This window comes from Heterocephalus glaber, unplaced genomic scaffold (genome assembly GCF_053883595.1).
Source record: "Heterocephalus glaber isolate CG9 unplaced genomic scaffold, H.glaber_assembly_v1.0 deba00000896, whole genome shotgun sequence".
NCBI classification, from domain to species: domain Eukaryota; kingdom Metazoa; phylum Chordata; class Mammalia; order Rodentia; family Bathyergidae; genus Heterocephalus; species Heterocephalus glaber.
Window position 1 is genome coordinate 2,541,884 of NW_028258170.1, and position 20,318 is coordinate 2,562,201.

Genomic DNA, 20,318 nt, shown 5'->3' on the forward strand with positions numbered 1-20,318 from the left:
CCAGATTTACAGCAAAATTATTCTTGTTAGAACTTTCAATATAGTCAATAAAGGTCCAAGTTTAAGACCTGGGGGAGTTTATTATGCAAAGGTTGTATCAGTTAAGCTATATCTAATGTATCTGATATAAATTATTTTAAAATAAACTCATTATTACAAATATGTTATACCTTGAAATGGAGACATACAGGATATAGAAAAGAATTTCTCAACTAAGGAGATTTTACATATAAAAAGATATTTCCCTGTCCATTCATATTTTGATTGTCTCAGATGGAGAGTGAGCTATAATTTTTATCTAATGGCTAGTAGCTCCTTAAGCAGATAAGCATCTCATTATATCCAATATCTAGTCTATAATAATATCCAATCAGTCCCAATTATCAACCTTTTAAAGTTTCAGAAACCCTGATAGGTTTCTGATAGGTAAATCTACCCTGATAGGTAGATAGTTAAATAGAAATATAGGTGGATTAAAATGTTTAAGCAAAAAATCATTTAATATTAAACATTGTAGAAATTTGGTGTTCCGGATAAATAGATAAATTTATGCTATATTTCACATTTTCTCTTTGCCATTCATTTAACTACAATCATGTAGTGGCACTCAATAATTGTATTTATTGTATGGCTTAATATATATGGTGTCTATATAATAAGACTTTCTAATCATAAATTTGAAAATTGCATGTAACTCTCTACTTCCAAATACAAAACTATAAAGGCCTTACAACTCTAAGTACAGCTGAAAGTGTTAAAACATTTAATAGAATACAATCACATCTTCTTTATCCAGTTTCCAGTTGATGGGCACTTGGGCTGTTACCAAACTTTAGCTATTACAAATTGTGCTGCTATTAACATGGGTGCACATATATCGCTGTGGTATGACTCTTTTAATTCTTGTGGGAAGATGCCCAGCAGGGGAATAGCTACTTCAAATGGGACCTCTAGCCCTAGTTCTTTGAGGTATCTCCATACTGATTTCCACAGTGGTTGCACCACTCTGCACACCCACCAACAATGGAGAAGGGTTCAATTCTCCCCACACCCCTGCCAGCATTTGATAAAATGGAGTACTACTCAGCCATAAAGAATGAGAAACTAGAGTCATTTATAGCTAAGTGGATGCATATTGAGGCCATACTCATAAGTGAAATAAATACGACACACGTGTAAATACCAAATGTTTTCTCTAGTGTGAGAAACTGAAAGTGAAAATAAGGATTAAAATGATTAAAACTAATAATTGATAATTTAAAATAGGAAGAAAAGGTTCAAAGGGGTAGGGGTCGTGGGAGGGGGAGGGGAAAGGAAAGAAGGGAAAGGAAAAATTATGAGAAAAGAAAAAAAATGGAAACAAAGCCTATGGAAGTAGGGAAAGGTACCAGGGATCGAACTCCGTTCCTTGTGCTTGCACAGCAGGCGGCGGAACCACTGAGCTAAATCCCTGGCCCCTCCTCATGTTATTTATAAGAGCTTTGTTTCCATTTAATCTTTCTTTTCTCATTAGTTTTCTTTTTCAGAAAGGATCGCCTACCTTAGATGACAGTCACTGCTAACTGTGAACATGACTGTAGGCAGTGAAATATATGGCCCCACCTGAAGCCATTTGTCTTTGTTACCTGTATTAAAACATCTCTCATGATTTCCAATGTGTTCCTTCACTTGGGGATTTCATGGTCAATTTATGTATTTTTAAACTTCCTCCATTGCCCCTATGGAGTCGCCAAGCAATATTTTCATCCCTAAATCATTTGAGATCTCAATAAAATCCCTAGAGATTTTTCACTAATTGTCAGGGACAATTTGTAATTGTGACTTTTTACATGTATTTTATATTTCTGCAGTCCCACCTGTGGATATCTATCTAAAATATTGGTAACATCATCTCAAAGAAATATTAATACTCTCATGGTCATGTGGCATAATTAAAAATCATCAATATATTGAAACAAGTGTATAGCATTCCATAGAGACATAGACAAATAAAATATATATGAACAATGGAATTTTGTTCAGCATTAAAAATAGTTATCATATAATATGTGAAAATATCAATGAGCCTGAAGAATATTATGTTAGTAAAACTAACCAGTCACAGGAAAAATATTGCATGATTTTAATTATATGAGTAATATGAAATGTTCAATGGCATCAAATCATAAAAGGCAATGGTGGTTTCAAAATACTTGGAGTGGAAGGAGTTGCTAATAACAGGGATCAAGGCCCAATTATGAAAACAAAATAGTTCTGGAGAACTGCTATAGAGCATTCCTCCTGAAATTAATAGCATGGTATTGCACGTTTGAATATATTACAAGAATAGATTTTAGGTTAAACACAATGAATTATTTTTAAAAATGAAATTAATTACCAATATATGGTTTAACAGGAAGGAATTTTGAAACCGTACTAATTCAAAGTAGTCAGGCAACAAAATTAGCCTTTACTATGAATCCTTCATATGAAATATTCAGAATAACAGTATACATTGAGGTGGTAAACAGATTGGTTGGAATAGATAATTGTGAGGAGTAAAGAAAAATCATTCAATAGATACTTGGTACTGAGGGCAATTTAGAACTAGATACATCTTGTGGCTGTACAACATTGTGAATGTAGTAATTACCACTAAATAGTTCCCTTTAACATTATTAATTATGTTAACATGAAATTTTGGCCATGGAATTTGTATCCTTTTGTGATAATTGTGTCTATTATATGCAATGGCTGTCTTTTTAATTCATGACATTGGCTTACAGAAGTTTTAAATTTGGAGTACTCAAAATACTATATATTTGTAAATTGCAGAACTTGTGTTTATGTCTGTGATTATAGGTATATGTATCTCTCTGTGTATATATAATAAATCAATGGTTCCTATTAATCTTATATTTCTGGAAAATATTTTTTAAATTACTATTACTTTTTGAAATTAAAACATTCTTAGGTTTTCTAATGAATATCATGTCAGAGTTCAACTGAATTTGTATACTAATATTAGTGTTTATTTCATTTTACCATATAAATCATATTTATAAATTTAAACTTTCTGAACCACTGTCCTCTTTGAAGTATGGATAAAGCATATCAAGTTCCCTCTGTTGCTGGCAGTAACCACCATCTACTGCTCATCATTCACATGCATGTGACTCACACTGTAAATATTTTAATATTTTAAATAAAATTCTATGATACGGTAGTGAATGCCATTTCCTGTACATTATTTTTCGTCTGGTAGGGTGCTTTTGGACTCGTTCACGATAATTCACATAGCTGGGCAATATTCCCTGACTTTACAGGGTGTATAAACATATCAGAAACTTACAAACTATTTCTCAAAATTCCTTTTAATCTTAGACTCCAAACACCAGAGCAGAAACATTTTATTTGCTCTCCATCTTCTCACTCTAATTTTGACAGCATGAGATGCTGATTTTAAGAGTAAGTTTTTTATACCATTCTCCATTTTCCACATTATTTTGCTATACTACAGATCAAACCATGTGTTGTTATTGCACTGAGATATATCCCCATCCTTTATAAAAAAGGATAAATAATTTTAATAAATAATGATTTAAATAAATAATTTTGTATTGAGAAAGTATTTCCATGTTGCTATGGTGGCCTTGAACTTGTGATCCTCCTGCCTCAGCCTCAGGAGTAGCTGGAATTCCGGGCTTTTGCCACAGCACCTGATTTATCTTAAATTAATTTTTGAAATAGAGAATGTCTAAGACTAGATTTCTTTTCACCTAGATGTATGTTTGAAGTCTTATCCATGATAATTAATTTAAATATAGTTTTTTTCTTAATTTTTCTACATAGGGAAACCCTTTAAACATTTAAATTTTTTCTCAAAGAACCTAAAACTTTTATATTTCCATTAATACACTGGAAATATTTTCTTTGTTCTATCTTTTACTCATTAAATTAAAAGCCACACACTTTTAAGCATTTGTCTATTTTATGATTTTTTAAAATTGTCATATAAATTTACATACATTTTCAAACTATTTTAAAATTATACCCATAATCTATAAGATAGTCCTCATTTTGTGATTTTTCTGACCATGTACTTATTTATGAATCAATGGATTTCAGGCCTCTTTTTTATTAATTCAAACATGAAAATTGTTCTTATTTTCCATATTCCAAAATGGCTTCTTTTATTATACTTATGATTATTGTTTTGTGTAGACTTTAAAAATTTTATCAAGAAATACATCAACCTTTATGATTTTGCAATTTTTTTTAAGGTTCTTTCTTGTGCTGAATCACACACATCTGTACACACAAACACACTCAGCAGGGCAGCCCTTTGCAAGTTTAGGAAAGGTAAAGATTATATATCTTAGCAACCATAATTGTTTTAACGAGAGGAAGGAACCATGTGAATATTGGCTAAGACAGTCTTTAAATCGAAAGCAGAGATAGCATGGTAGTAAGCCAGGAGCAAAAGGTGTGACATGCCCCAAGAGGTACATCTTTTCTTTCATCCATGGGTCCCTACATGCCTTGCAGTCAGCTTGCTTACCCTTCAGTCAGCATGGTAGCTCTCTCCTACCCATGACCACAGTGAAAATTGGATTTTGCACATTCAGAATCTGATTTTTTAATTCCTTTTAAAGCAATCTCCCCAAAGTCCCTAGTAGGCATAGACTGTACACTATTCCCCTCTATGCTGCAACTTGAGTTCTAATAAAGACTCTTACACAAGGAAGTGTTTGTCTATTTGTGATCCTCTGCCTCAAGAGCATGCTTGGTGTGTAGAGTCAGAGCTGACATCCTCAGACATTGCTGGTGCCCAAAGCAGCCAGTCTTGGCAACACCAAAGTCCATCAATGCCAAAAGCCACCAGAAATCTGAAAAGCTAGCAGCAGAGAACAATGGAGAGAAATGAAGACATGCAAGCAGCCCCCATCTCCAGTGGCTGGCATAGCTCCCACATTCTGTGGGTAGCTGCTAGTTCCTAGTAACAGGAGAGTCACTGTCACCAAAGGAGTTGATAGCCACTGATATTCAAATTACTCGATTCATCAGCTAACTGTTTTTTTAGAATATTCTGATACATGATAAATTTTTAAATTTTGATGTCAGGGATATATTCCACTAAGATTTGGAACATACTCCATCTCTATTTTTCTGGAACATTTTTGAAAGATTGGTTACTTCTTGCTACCACAACTTTATAAAAAATAAGCCAGTTGAATTCACAAATCAAATCATCTGCACCTGATTTTAGAGTAGAGGGCAGTAGTTTTTAATACAAATTTCCCTTTTGAGAAATTACTCAAACAATATTTCTTTTGCTCTTATTATTTTTGTGTCCATGTAAATGAAATGTACAATATATCACTTTTATGAGCCTAACAGCAAAAAATTGTCAGCTTTCCTACAGGATTCCTAAATTTCTTTTTGCATTTCTTATGCTAAACAACCTTAAGCAGATATGTTGTTTTATGGAGTATTAAACTCTACTGATTCAAATTTCTCAGCAATATTTTCATCCCATTGTAATTCTTATTTTTTTAAAAAAAATATCATTTTATGAATAAAATGTGAAACTTCCTAAAACTTCCTCAATAATAATAAACCTAACTTTGAAAAGTAATGAAATATGTATTAGAATTATAAACCTCAATACTATTTTTCTAATAATAATTTTTAATGTGTCATATTAGTCATATTATGGTTTAAAATTAGATACAAGAAATTTGTATTTATATTACAGGATGAATTTCCTCATCTTTCAATCAATTATAACTAATGTTAACATTTTAGCTTATCAATTTCAAACATTTACTTCCTGTGAAATAATGTTTTCAAACACAGATACAGATAAAATTTCTTGAGTTTTAAGATAACACAATCATTGATTATATTAACTCTTCAGTAGTGTTCGTCTCAGTGTGACAATGTCTATAACCCTTTATTTTTCCAATAATTATTTTTATTCACATGGACTTACTACAGAAATAATTTTGTTACATGCTGCTGTACTACAAAAGCAGAAGCATTTCTATATGATCCAAATAAAATCACATAGGTGTGGTATTATAAGTTATGAAAAATGCATAAAGAATAAAAGGTGTATGGAATACGTATGTTGAAAAGATAAGTATATACCTTAATACATACATAATACACTCAAAGTAGAAAGCTAGTATAAAATTGATGCAGTCTAAAAATAGAACATTATAAAACAAATCCTACATTGCCAATGGAACCAAATATGAGGAGAATCAGTAATAATAAGGATGAGCCATAGGCCTACTTGATAGTGGAATAAAGTGCAAAGACCAAAAAGTTGCTTTTCGGTATTATTAAGTTAATTTTTATTAGAAACTAGGCAGTATGTTATCAAAATTAAGCCAGTAAGAGAAAAAATACCCCCAAACTTTATATGGCAGACCTCAAGAAATTTATCTTAATTGATATTATTATAGAAAATCAATAGCTTTAGATAAAATTATGTGCTACACTGGATCTGTGGGTTTCTGGAGTCCAGATTTGAAGACTCTCTTGAGCTGATAGGAGAAAGTAGAGCACAGCACAGATGGGAAAGCAGGACTAAGGTCACCGCGCGCAATAGCGGCATCGGAGCCAGTTGTTAGGACACTTCCGCTCCATCATCACCCTGCACTGAGCCTTCTGAGAACAAAGCCAGCCTTCACTTTAACACAATCCACAGATAGGTATGAAGCATAAAACAGAAAGAATGCATTTACTTACACAGAATCAGAAATGAGAGAGAGCGAGAGAGAGAGAGAGAGAGAGAGAGAGAGAGAGAGAGAGAGAGAGAGAGAGAGATCATAAATGCAGAGGAGTCCACAACAGCCATTTACCTCCTCCTGTACCTTCCTGTACTCTTCCTTACTCCTCTGAAACAAACCCACTCTCATTTGGTGAATTTTGAGTATACAGATCCTACTAGCATTTTACAGTACTATAATATTTCTTCAGTTACAGCAATTGCTCAGTGGTCCAACAGCTCCAAACTTGAACTTTCTTCTAATCAAACAGCAAAGGTGAAAAACAATTTGCTCAGTGTTGGTAACTTTGCTTGAAAGTCAAACTGAAAATCTTACTTGTAAAAACCTGTTTTAGCTGAGAGTGAGTCACACATGGTCCTTCACAGCCGACACAGGGACGCTGCAGTCCCATCACCACTCTCCCCAGACAAGTGCTGTGTTTGTATGTTCAAACACTTGCCACTGTGCTGTTGTGCACTTTATTTGTGCAAAATATCACAACCATGGCTCCAAAGATAGTGACACCAGCTGTAAAGCTAAGGGGAAACTGTGAGAACCACGATACAGTTACAGAAATACATTGAGAAATCTGTTGAAGTGCTGGAAAAATACATTTATAAGTGTAATTTGGGGGCCTCAGAATCAATTATTTGGTTTTCCATTATTTTCTATAAGAAAAATACATGCAGTTCTTGAACTTTCTGGTGTCCAAACACAAATTTGGAACAAATTGAGTTCAACAACTGAGGTAACACTGGGTGATGTTTGAAAGTCATTTCTTTAACACAAATAAAGCAAAATGTTTGATTGTTTGATTCACTAATTTCATTTCAACTGCATAGAAGTTTATCTACCAAGAAGATCAATTTTTGCTTTGTTTTGTTTTGTACCAGGCATCGAACTCAGGTCTTTGTGCTTTCTATGCAGGAGGCAAAACAACTAAGCTAAATCCCTGCCCCAAGAGAACAATGTTTGAACATATTCCTAGTCCATTGTACTTGCTATACCTTCTGAAATTAAAGAGAGCAGTTTCTCCAGCAAGTCTGCTTTCCATGACTCCTCCTCCATGTAACCTTTAAGAAAAAATAATGCTCATCTTTTTCCATGTTCTTTGAAGAACTTATTTTACATCATTGTTCCTCAAGCTGTAGATCAATGGATTCAACATTGGAATAATCAGAGTATAAAATATAGAAGCCACTTTATCACTGTCAATAGAATGGCTAGACTTGGGCTGCATATACACAAACATCATAGTCTCATAGAACACTGTGACCACAGTCAGATGGGACCCACAGGTAGAGAAAGCCTTGAGCCTGCCCTCAACAGAGTTCATTCTGAGTATGATTATGAAAATTGGCAAGTAGGATACAAGGATTATCAGAAGAGAAAAAATAAAATCAAATGATGAGAAGATCTGAATTATAACCTCAGTGTCATACATGTTTGAGCAGACCAAGGACATCAAGGGTAGACTGTCAGAGCAGAAATGCATGATGACTTTGTGGCCACAGAACGGTAAAGTGAAAATCTTTATGGTGAATAGAAGGGACACAAATGTGCAGTAGAGATAGGAAATTGTTACCAGCATCCAATATACCCTTGGTGACATGATGCCAGTGTAAAGCAGAGGGTTTCAGATGGCCACATAGTGGTCTTGGACCTCACAGACAGAATAAAAAATTCACTACCCACAAGAGCAACTAAGACAGCCAGTTGTGTAGTGCAACCATAATAGGAGATTGTATTTTGATCCACCACAAAATTTACCAACATTTTCGGTCCAACAGCTGTGTAATAGCCAAGATCAGTGAGAGCCAGGTGTCTGAGGAAAACGTACATGGGACTTTGCAGCCTGGGGTCCACCTGGGTGAGGATGATCATGACCAGATTGCCCAGCAGTGAGGTCAGGTAGATGATGAGGAACAGGGGGAAGAAAGGAGCCTGCACCTCAGGGCGATCTGTGATGCCCAGCAGAATGAACTCAGTCACCACTATGAGGTTGGGCCCCTCCATCCAGGGCAATCAGGAAACCTACTCAGGAGAGAAATAACAGTGGAGTCAATAGTTTTTCAATATTATCTACAACTTTGTGGATTTCTATTATGTCAAAATAAGATCAACACAAAGTTTTTTCATTTGTAATATTTTAAAATAAACCCATCCAGAAAATATTTCAGTGTTTCTTGTCAGGAATGATTTTACTCACAGAAGAATATTACTGTCTGTCTAAATATTTCATTTGTCCCAAGAAGTGTCTGCTAAGGTGAGAGCCTTGTTAAGCCAGTAAACATCACATTTTATACACTCCTAGTCCAAATTAATTTCTGCATCAATAGCCTTTTTATATGACTGAAAAAAAATCTAGAAATCTAGTAGGTAAACACAGAGACATTTCGATAAATATAGAAAGATATATTTAGATACATACACACATGAGCAAAGAAAAATTGGAAGTTTAAATACTTGTGTTAAATAACCCTATGGTTATTTTACTGTTTTTTTAGTGTTCTTATTCTCATTTATATAATTAAAATTACATAGTGAACTTACATAATTTTCATAATACCAACTTTATAACAAGACACTCTAATGATGAATTTCAACACTACATTTGTTTGTTACAAAATGTAATATTATGAAATTATTATACCAAATGTAGGACAGCTGATAACTTTAACATACCTGATAAATATGGAACAGATATGTGAATAGAAAATTTTGAAAGATCACATTGGGCATGGTTTTAGAAGAAATAGGGTAGAGAATAAATGTATGTGTAAATAGTGTTTGTTATAGCTTAGTAGTGCCTAGAAAGTTATTTTGTGCACATAAGTTACTTGGAAATTTATTTTGATATAAAATTTAACATGTGCTTGTGAAAATTAGGAGAAGTAATGAACTGAGATTTAGTTTTTCAGTGGATATTATGCTTCCAGAACATAGCGCTCACGGATCATTTACACATTTACATTTATTTTTTTTCTCCTTTTAGAGATGGTAGTCACTCGCTGAGAACATACACAGAAGGCTGTGGAGCGGTCCCAGTTACAAGCCATTGCAGACAGAGTGAAAAGCTCACTAATGGTGAATATGATGCAGAAAACTAATGGCACAACAGCTGTAGAGGATTGTTTTAACTAGCTACAAATTTACTGGTGCTTACTGTCCCGCAGAGGTGGAGTACTCACGATCAGGGAAAGCTGGACATCTGAGAAAAATCACTAGGCTGGGGTGTTTGCAGCCTGCCGTCCAGCGTGGTGAGGACGATGACGGCCAGGTTGGGACCGCTGAGGCTGCACTGGTGATGAGGAGCGGCCCAAAGGAGAGAGCTCACAGGTCAGGGGCCCATTAGAACACATTGATCTACGCTGTCAGATTTCTTCCATCTTTTCAGGCCTTTAAAAATACTTAGTTCTGGAAGAACAATGAAAAGACACTGCGTTTCAGAAAGTAACACCTGCTAAACTTGTAGTATTCAGGCTAGGTGATGTGAGATAAACCTTATTTTTTAGCTTATATAATTTACAATGATTCGCCTCCATCTCTGACTCTGGCACGGGGCTCCTGAAACCCTCAGTGAAAAGCAGATCATAGGAAAGTGCTGGTGCCGTTGGCTGTGTCTTGTAAGAGCATAACGGACAGTAGAATGTCAAGCTTCCAAGGTGGAGTGAATTCACTGAAACTGAGTTGTATTGATACAGAACTCTTCCACAGTGAAGCCTGCTGAGTCTTTACATGTGTTGGTATTAAAGTCAGTGTTGTATAAATTAGAATATTTTAGGAAATATGAGTTAAATAACTGCAAATTAAATAAAAGATAGCAGAGGCGAGATCATCTTGTTCATTGTGATGTGCGTCAGCCTGCCCCAAAGGCCGACTTTTGAACTCTACCGTCAGTTGCTACTGCAAATGCTGCTGCACAGCGCCCTCCATCTCCCCGTCTCTCACCAAGCTGGGCCACTTTTCACTTGGTCTGCAGACACGGTAGGCTTTTCTGACATGATGATTCCCAGACTGTGAGCATTTAGCTGCCTTCCTGGGGCACAGGGTTTCCGGGCAACTTAAAAGTGCCTGGGATTTAGCACATAAGGAACAACACTGTACTAATAAGCAACAGAAATCAATACATAGATACCCAAGCTTCCCTGCTCTACTTTAGAACAATTTATAGACAAGATCAGCAGGGCACCTTCATACACCTACAAGGAGTGAATCCCAATAGCTCTATCCCATTTCTGTCTCATATTCTCCATACTTATTTATGTCTTCTGGAATCGCCTACCAAATAAAAATCACATATCCAAGTTCTTTTGTCAGGGGCTAATCTTGATAGAACTTACACCATGACAAATCCAGGCCTGTATGATATTAGTAAAATGAGTTCACAAATTAGTAGGCACAGGTGAAAATCTGTCGTGATTAAGTAGACAAAACAACAACATTACTTTTCTGAACAACTGAACACCTCAACAGGAAGATAATTGCATTTGAGGCAATTATGCCCTGGAAGGAATAATCCAACACCTGAGGAGAGACATAACTGATTAGACAGCATTTAGGATAGAGAATTCAAATTATGCTTAACCTGCTCTCATAGTGATAATTGTTTAGGACCTTGGTATAATGCAAGCATAATAATACATGTAATAGGAGTCCCTTTTTACTCAGAAAGAAAATAATTTTAAAGCCATATTATTGTAGTTATAGAACAAAAATATTGGTTAACAAGTGAAACTAATTTGTTAATTATATTGAGTAGTTCAAACTACCACCTAAGATGAAATGAGCTCTTTTTCCCGTGTGTGTCAGACAACCAGACTGCCTGCAGAAGAATTTACCACTGTTTTTTTCTTTTAAAACTCACTCCTGAGGTTTAAAATACTATTTCTTGAATAGTCCCAAAGCGGCTGAGAGAGGCAATCATATCACTGAGTTTTCTTAATTATTCAGCGCATCTTTGATTTCCCAACTGACAAATTATTTTGTGCACAATTGAGGCGCTTTCCTTTGTTATTACTTAATAGTTATTAACTCTCTCACAGGTATTTGGATTTAAGAATATTATTTGTTGAAAGGATGATTTATTCACCCATAAATGTAATCATCCAACAATCAGCATTTTGTGTAATGGATTGCAAGTTTTGTATCTGTGACAAAGACAAAAATCTTTACACACGTCTTATGGTGATTTTAAAAATCCAGAAAGTATACGAATTATGAATATGGGTGCAACTCAAATATTTTACCATTAGAGGAATTAACTAAACCCTAATGAGATCTTAATTCCTATCCTATAGTGATCCACAGTCCTCCTTGCCTATCCTCATTCCATCCTCCTTCCCTATACAGGTCTCTTCTCTCCAAAAGCTGACCTGTGTCTTTATACAGGAGTAAAGAAGTGCGTCCTTACAAAGGAAATCAATGTGCATTTTCTTCTTTCCACATATGTTCATGTGTGTCCCTGTCTCATTGTTTTGTATGTCTCTTTTGGATATCTAACATTTTTACTCAGCTGTATATTTTCAACTATCTGTATTTTAGTATATCTGTATCAGCACTTTGATAAATTCCACTGAATAAAACCATTAATCTGCATATACTTGCAATTAATGTGTGTTTCCTCATACTAATTGGCATGTAATTAGTTAGCAATCCCTTATCTCTACATATATTACCATAACTAACCTTGTGTCTCCACCCTAGCCCATGAATAAACATTTCTCTGAAAGACCTCCTGAAGTGCTTCTCTTATTTTCAAAAAATAACAAATACAGTTTACATAAATATGAAGGGATTCATTTCAAAATTAAATTTCTCAACATAAATTCTGCCAATTAGTACATGAGAATTTCAGACTTGACAAGCAAGTTACATGAATAGTTCTGGTGCATAGGAGTTAGGGGTTACAACACATCCTGGTAATTAGATCAGCCTAAACTTCATTAAGCTAAAAATATTTCCTTGAATTGATATGTCACTTTATTACATGACCCAGTCCCAGTCTGGATTTGATTAAATGTTATGATTTGGCTCTGGGGTGTCCTCAAAGGGGCTTGAGTGTTTGGAAAGTGATTGGACCCTGAAAGGCTACACTCATCAGTGGATTCAAGAGTCCAGAGCTGAGGTGCTGTCAGAAGGGGGCCTGGTCCACAGAGTTGGGGTGTGGGGGGGCATGAGGTGAAGGATGTACCACGTCTCCCTCTCCAGCCTCTTCCTTTTCTCTATTTCCTGGAACCCAACTCCTGAGAAAATTTCTCTCCTAGATGTTTCCAGCATGTCCTTCTTGCCTCAGAGGCAGACTTCTATGGAATGAACCCTCTATGAACTGTAACCCAAAATAAACTTTGCCTTTAAATTGTGGGTGCCTGGTACTAAGTCCCAAGGACCAGAAAGGAAGGAAGACAAAGAATAATCCATTAAATGTAGTACATCACCACAAAAATTCAGAGAATGTGACAATGACAAGTAAGGAAATATTTTGTTCAAATATAATTTTAATATTTGAGTGTCTGAAAGTGATTAGATGGAAAAATGTTGATAATGATAATTAAATAGCTCTTGGGATGACATGACAGTTGATATGAATTCTGCAACACAGGTGTGCTAATGTATTCTTCTCCTCATAAGAACATAGCTAAGAGACTTTTCATCAAGTCTTCTGCCTAAGGGCTTAGCTCATTCTTTTTCTGTTTCAGAGCTTGTATTTTTCAGCTGTTACAAAAGTATTCATAATATATGGAAAAATCAAGATGGTACTCCCTTTAATTAAAGTTGATTAAAGTTGCTACCTTTCATCAATTATTTTATGACTGTTTGAACATTAGTAACCTTTGTAATTCAATAATAAATTCTATTATATCTTTGAAATATAGTTTTTAATCATTGGAAAATTATTTTGAACACTGTAGTTTAAACTACTTTTCTTGTCACAATTTCAATTTAGGAAATAGATGTTTTGAAATTCTCATTTCACTTAACCCAAATCCGTATATGTTTTTTAAAATTAAATAATATTTTTAAAGAAATCATCTATTTCAGCTACCGTATTCTTGGACCAAAAATATTCCAAAAGTGATAGCTGTGTTTAACAGAAAGACAGAATAATTGAGTAGATTATAACTGTAATGCAGAGGGAAAAGTAAGAAGGGCAGGATAAAAAGAAGATAAAAAGAGAGGAGCTCATACACTGATTTAAAGTTGGGAAAATACCTAGGCAGGTCAGGTGGTGTTTGTTGTCTATGCTCCAGTAGTTAGGTCGCTCTAAGAATCAACAGGTCCTGTGTTATACACTAAACCTCTATTTCTCTTTTCTCCATCTTTGTTCACAATGTTCTTTTATACTACTATTCTCAGTGATCTCTCTGAAAGGAGACTTTTGTTTCTCTGAAGGTGGCTGGTACCAATAGCCAGTTGTAAATTACAGACAACAAATGTGTAACTAAAAATGCCAACAATATTCTGAAACTATACTTTACAGAAATGTTTGTTGGACAAATCATGGCTGTAATAATTACTGATGAGTTGTTCACCTTAAAATAGTTAATAGTATATCATGTGAATTTTACCTCAACAAAATATTTGTAAATGCTTTCAGAAATAGTTTCAGTAAATTCAGATGTAACAATTTGTTATCTGTGCCTTTAAGTGAATTAATGAATTTACTAATTGCTCATAAACTTTTACACATTCTCTTTGACAAATTTTGTATATCACAAGCAATAAAATTGTCTTCATTCACTTTGATGGCTTTTCCTATATAGGTGTTTCACAACAGTTTGTATTTGCAATGCAATCAAATTTTTAATAATTTACTCATTCTATTACTGTAAAGGCTCTAGCTAATGTTACCTTTATAATTACATATTTTCCTAAATTTGATTGATTTGTAATGTATTTTAATTTATAATGAATGGTATTGGGAAATAAAATTGACTTTGTCTGTTTACATTAATCATTGATTTATTAATAAATGGTATAGTAATGTAAGCAAAAGTTTATATATTATTTTTTTCTTTAAACTTTATATACCCTTTTTCTTTAAAATTGGTCCTCAATGCAACAAATTAACACCTTTACCAGACCTATGCCTGAAATTTGTCATTTGTAGGAAGTTTTTATATGTTCATGAAGTCTTTAGCAATCTACTGTATAATTTCATGTGTATTTTAAATGAATTTTTAAGAGGCTGAATATCTAATGCTACAAATTTATTTTTCACTCAGGTATAGGCTTTGGACTTATTTATAGTAAATGATTTATATATACTTTGGCCCTTGATTTGTGTAATAAGTAAACTCATTAAACATTTATAGTTTTTTTCCAGACTCTATAATGCGTATACTCCATCAGTAGAGTGAAATACTTTTTTTATTCCATCTGCTCATCATTATTTGGAAACCCTACACTTTGAAGTTTTTCAATTTCCAGAGTTTGTAAGAATGTTTCACATAAATTTACATTTATATTTTTCAGGTTACTTAATTATATGTATACTATATGATATTTTTCCTTTTCTGATTTCTATGTACATACCCTTTATTTTTATGGAATTTTAAGACAAATACTTACAAATTCAATTTATGAACTATTGTATCTGTTTGTCCTAATCATGGTTTGTTCTTTTATGATATTTGTGATTATTTTTTGTTGCAGATGTGAAAATCATAACTTTCTCTATCTTTGATTTTTACTTTGTGCTTCAGGTTCTTTTACACACTGAATTTTGTGCATCCACGCACACACAGCCACACTCACACATGCACATGCACACCCAGGAACACTCCTTGTTTGAGCTTCTGGGGTATGCGTGGATAGTGACCATCAGTGACCATGATGGTGATCTGACACTGAAGAAGAAAAACATGAATAGAAGTGAGAAACCTTTTCAAACAAAGTAGGCATGCTCTTTAGAAATACATAAAGGGATAGAATGTTCTGCTCATGGAATTTGGAGATACTATTACAATTTATTATCTTGTGTAAAGGGTATCCTGGAGAGAATTCTGTTGCTAGGAAGCCTTTTAAATTGAAGAATAAAATCGAATCTTGTGGGAGAAAGTGGGGCTTGTAATGAAGTAATACTATAAATAAAAATGAAGGAAAGGAGAGCAAAAGGAAGAACATTATCTATCTTAAGACTTTAAGAAATTCTAAATATCTTTTCACATATGTTGACATGATATATAAATATATATATCTTTACCATTTTTATATAATGAATGAAAATAAATTTTAAATATACAAATATTGATTCCTTGCATAAATTCAGTATTATACATTAATTTTTTACATATTGCTAGTGTGACCAATGTTTTGTTTAGCGTTTTCTAATATATAATATCTTTATCTGCTATTGATATAAGGAAAATATTCCCTCAAGACTTAGAAAATATACTATCTACGTTTCTGGATGAACTCATATAAATTAATGAATACTTTCCCTATAATCATTAAATAAAATTCATAAATAAAGTCACTTGAATCTGATTTTAGAGAGGGGGCAGTTATTTTTTTATTAAAATTTCCACTTTGAGATTCTACTCAAAGATTTACTTTGCTCATAATTGTGTGTGGGTGTGTACAAAATACAATATACCAAGCTTATGACTCATTTCTCAATTACGGGCTGTTTTCTTGTAGACACATCCCACTTTCTATATTTTTTACTGTAAACTGCATTTAATCTGAGTTGTGGTTATGCAGAGTATTAAACCCTATTGACTCAAATTACACTAATAACAATTTCATCAGTTTCCAATTCCAGGTTTTTAAAACTAATATTTTATCAATAAAATATGAAACTTTGTGAAAAGATTTATAAAGTTATTTGATAATGTAATGCAGTCTAACTTTCCAAATGAATGAAAATTATATAATTCTGAACCACAACACCCTTTTTTTCTGTTTTTGTTTCAATAGTTGAGGGATTAGCAGTACTATTGAGACTTTTAATACAAGCAGAATAATGGATTATTTTAATTCTTCTTATGACTTTATAAACTTTTATATTAAAAAATTACTTTCATAATAAAATTTCTAATCTCTGAAAGTAATTTGGAAAACATAATAACTTTTAAATGCAGTGATTTTAAATTTTTCAATATTTTATGACCAACAGAAATTGAAATTAGCATTTCACTTTGCTCCTTCCAAGCATTTATTTTCTAAGAAATTACAATATTTTCACACATATAAATACATCAAGCTTAGTTACAAAATTATACTGTAATAAAATGATCAACTGAATTAACATTTCAGTAACATGTACCTTAGCGTGACAACATATATAAAAATACTGCAGTGTGCTATAATTTCAAGGTACATAAACTTTAAAAAGTCTTTTAATAAAATATTAATATAAGTTAACTTTATGAATATTTAAAATCTTAGTACTCCCCTGGGGGCATTGTCATTATAACTGTGACATACTTATGTGGATTTAACAAATAAGGTGCATGTTACATGAGCTAATTTCATAGTTTTAAGAGGAAAGTTATTATAATTGAATTATATAATGAAAACTATATGTTCACTTAAAGTAAAAGGGTAGTATATTTGAAAGAGAACAACAAAATATTTATAACGTGATTCATGCTTCTTATTGAATAAAACTTTTGCTATGTTGCAAAGTATCAAGAGACAAAATATAATAAACACAAGAATTACATGAAGTCCTGATGCAGGTTAAAATACTTCTTTAAATTGCATCCCCAAGAACTTCCTCAAAATATTACATAGTGCATAATGCTGGTGAATCCGTGTATGACCAGGTGAAATATAATGGGATAATCTCAAATAAGCCAGAATTTAAAAAGTATAAGATGAAAGCAGGCAGATACTTTGGTCCAACAATTATTATTTTGTCTAACACTGTGAGTACTATTTTCAAAATTAAAAAATAAATTATATACTTTGAAGTAAATTTGTAGACATATTTCTCTAAGTAAGCTATAAGCAAACAAATAAAAAGATACAATTTCACAACATGTGTACAATGTAGTTCATATAATTTACACTTTGCTTCCTTAAAAAATGCCTTAAATGGGCATTGCTACCTGCCAAGCTCCACTTCTCCATCCGGGCTTTTTTCTCATTTGAAATATATCAGGCAATAATATTAGATAAATGCCTCAATAAACAAAGAAGCAGTATAAAACTTGACTTTTTGTTGTTGTTTGTTTTATTTGCAATTCCCCAAAAATTTTTAAAATGAAATGGATATGGTGAATGCTAATAAGTGAAGAAAGATAAATTCTTTCTTATGAGTGACAAGACAAGATAACTTTTAAAATGAATGGATGAAAAAAAAAAGAGTGGAATCTAGCCCGTGCACAATGGAATGAGAAATTGAGAGGAGAGAAAAGATGTGGTAGAAGATATGACTAATTTCCTTGCATCTACAGAAGGATAAAGTAGATGTGGCCACCACTCCCTGTCCCTGTGTGCAGCTCCACCAGGACAGGAAGTGAAGATGGCAGAACACAGGCTCTGTGTTTGTGTTTCCTGAGCACAGATCTATCTGTGTGGTAGATGGTTGCATATCAAGAAAAGCCATGGCAGCAAAAAAAAAAAAGGTCTGTGGTCCAAAAGTACCAGGGAGACATATCCACTCTGTACACCCAAGGGGAGCTTTATTTTAATATTATTTTGGAAATAATTTTTGTAATTAATGCATCTTGGAACTGTACATGTTTTACACCTATTGGTATGTTATACTTTTTAATTTTCAGTTTCCTAACTGATGAATAATATTTTGATCTTCAAACATAAACTCCTGGCTTAAATTTAACCTGGTATTTTGCTCTTTTGTATATTGCTGCATTCATCAGTTTATATTTTGTTTAGATTTTTCACCTACAAGATGCCTTCTCCATCTTTGTGATAATTTTTAAAAAGTGGAAATCACATCTCCCATTTAGCTTTCTCTAGGAATTTATAGGCATGAATCAGTCTGCCTGGGGGCAAATTGTGGGTCAGTAATGCGGAGAACTCTAATATTGATTATGCCCAAAACAGGCTGTGAATAGTTAACCCCACAACTGGATTGTTTATAGGAGTGAGTCTGGCTGAAGCCTCTGTGCCGAGGTCAGAGTAACTTGCACCCGAGTTCCATTCCCACAACTAAACCTTCAGACTAAGACAATGTTCTAATTACAATCATATATTTTATCTATTCTTTTCTTAATTTGAGAATACTTTGTCTTGTTCTTTATGAGCCTTGTTTACATTAATTTCCACAGAAACTACACATTGCCTTTACCCCAATTGATTGCCAATAAAAGTCAGTGGTTGGGACTGGCCAATGCCTTTGTCGGTTGCCCCAGCATTGGTCACCCTGGCCCCCGCTTTCTCTCTCTTAGTTCAGACTCCTAGTGTATTCTTTTTACCAGGCTTGTGTTGCACATTGGGTAGGTGGGTACTGGAATCTGACTGCAGGGTCTCTACTGTAAAATGTTATTTTACTATAAATTTCAATTTTTAGATCATCTGTGTTCATGAAATTCATCCGGGTGAGTTTCTGAAGCTCAACTGAAGTGTTCAGTACACCAGGGCTTATGAGCCTAACCTCAACTACGCATTGGCTTATTACAGGATTCATAGTGACCCAGCACTTTTTATTTAATTTCTCTTATTCTCAAGTTTATTGAAATTCATGAAGCATTGTAAAAGATATTACATTCTATTTTTCTCCTATTATCTTAACTACTATTTCACTTATTTGACAATCTGAATTTTGCAAAGTATGTATACAAGGAAAAAATTTAAAAATTTTAATAAAATATGTATTATAAAATGTATATTGACTTTTAAATTAAATAAATACGACATATTATTATACCTAACCATATACCATTTTCTTTATGCACATTATTTGAGATCTATTGAAATTCTGAACATTTATTTTGGAAATAGATTATGGTAATTAACTCCCATTTTCATATTTCAATTTAAAGTATTAGAAAACAACAATTTAACAGTAATAATTGGTGAAAGTAATTTGCGAAAGTAAAAAGCAATTTAAAACATACTAATTTACATATTTCCATACCTGCCAACAACTAATATTAACATTTCTTTTTTTAAATTAATTTTACCTTTACATAATACATTTGGTGCTTATGTTTTCCCTATTCCCCTGCCCTCCTTTCAACCCCTCCACCCTTTCCAATTTACAAAGACTTTGTTTACATTTTTTCATTTTCTCATATCAATTCCATTCCCTTCTTTAACTTCCCAACCCCCTCCCACTTCCCCTTCCCCTTTGGACCTTTTCTTCCTATTTCAGATTATCTATTATGCCTTTGGATCCTTATTTACACTCTCAGTTTCTTACACCAGAGAAACCATTTGGTATTTACACGTGTGCGTCCTATTTATTTCACTGAGTGTCTCCTCAAGGTAACGTTTCAATTCTGTCACTGCAGGATGCATTTTTTAGGAAATTATAATATTGTGTTGTATATATGAACAAATGGAACTGTGCAATATATTTTCATCAAAATGAATTAGATATCTACTGCCTAAACTCATTACTAATTTTTATTACCAGATGAAAAT

General features: G+C 33.4%; 1 pseudogene; it reads right to left on the reverse strand.

Moving 5' to 3' along the window:
• Nucleotides 1–7,833: 7,833 nt before the first annotated feature.
• On the reverse strand, nucleotides 7,834–8,786 carry LOC101705533 (olfactory receptor 8K3-like; annotated as a pseudogene).
• Nucleotides 8,787–20,318: the final 11,532 nt, after the last annotated feature.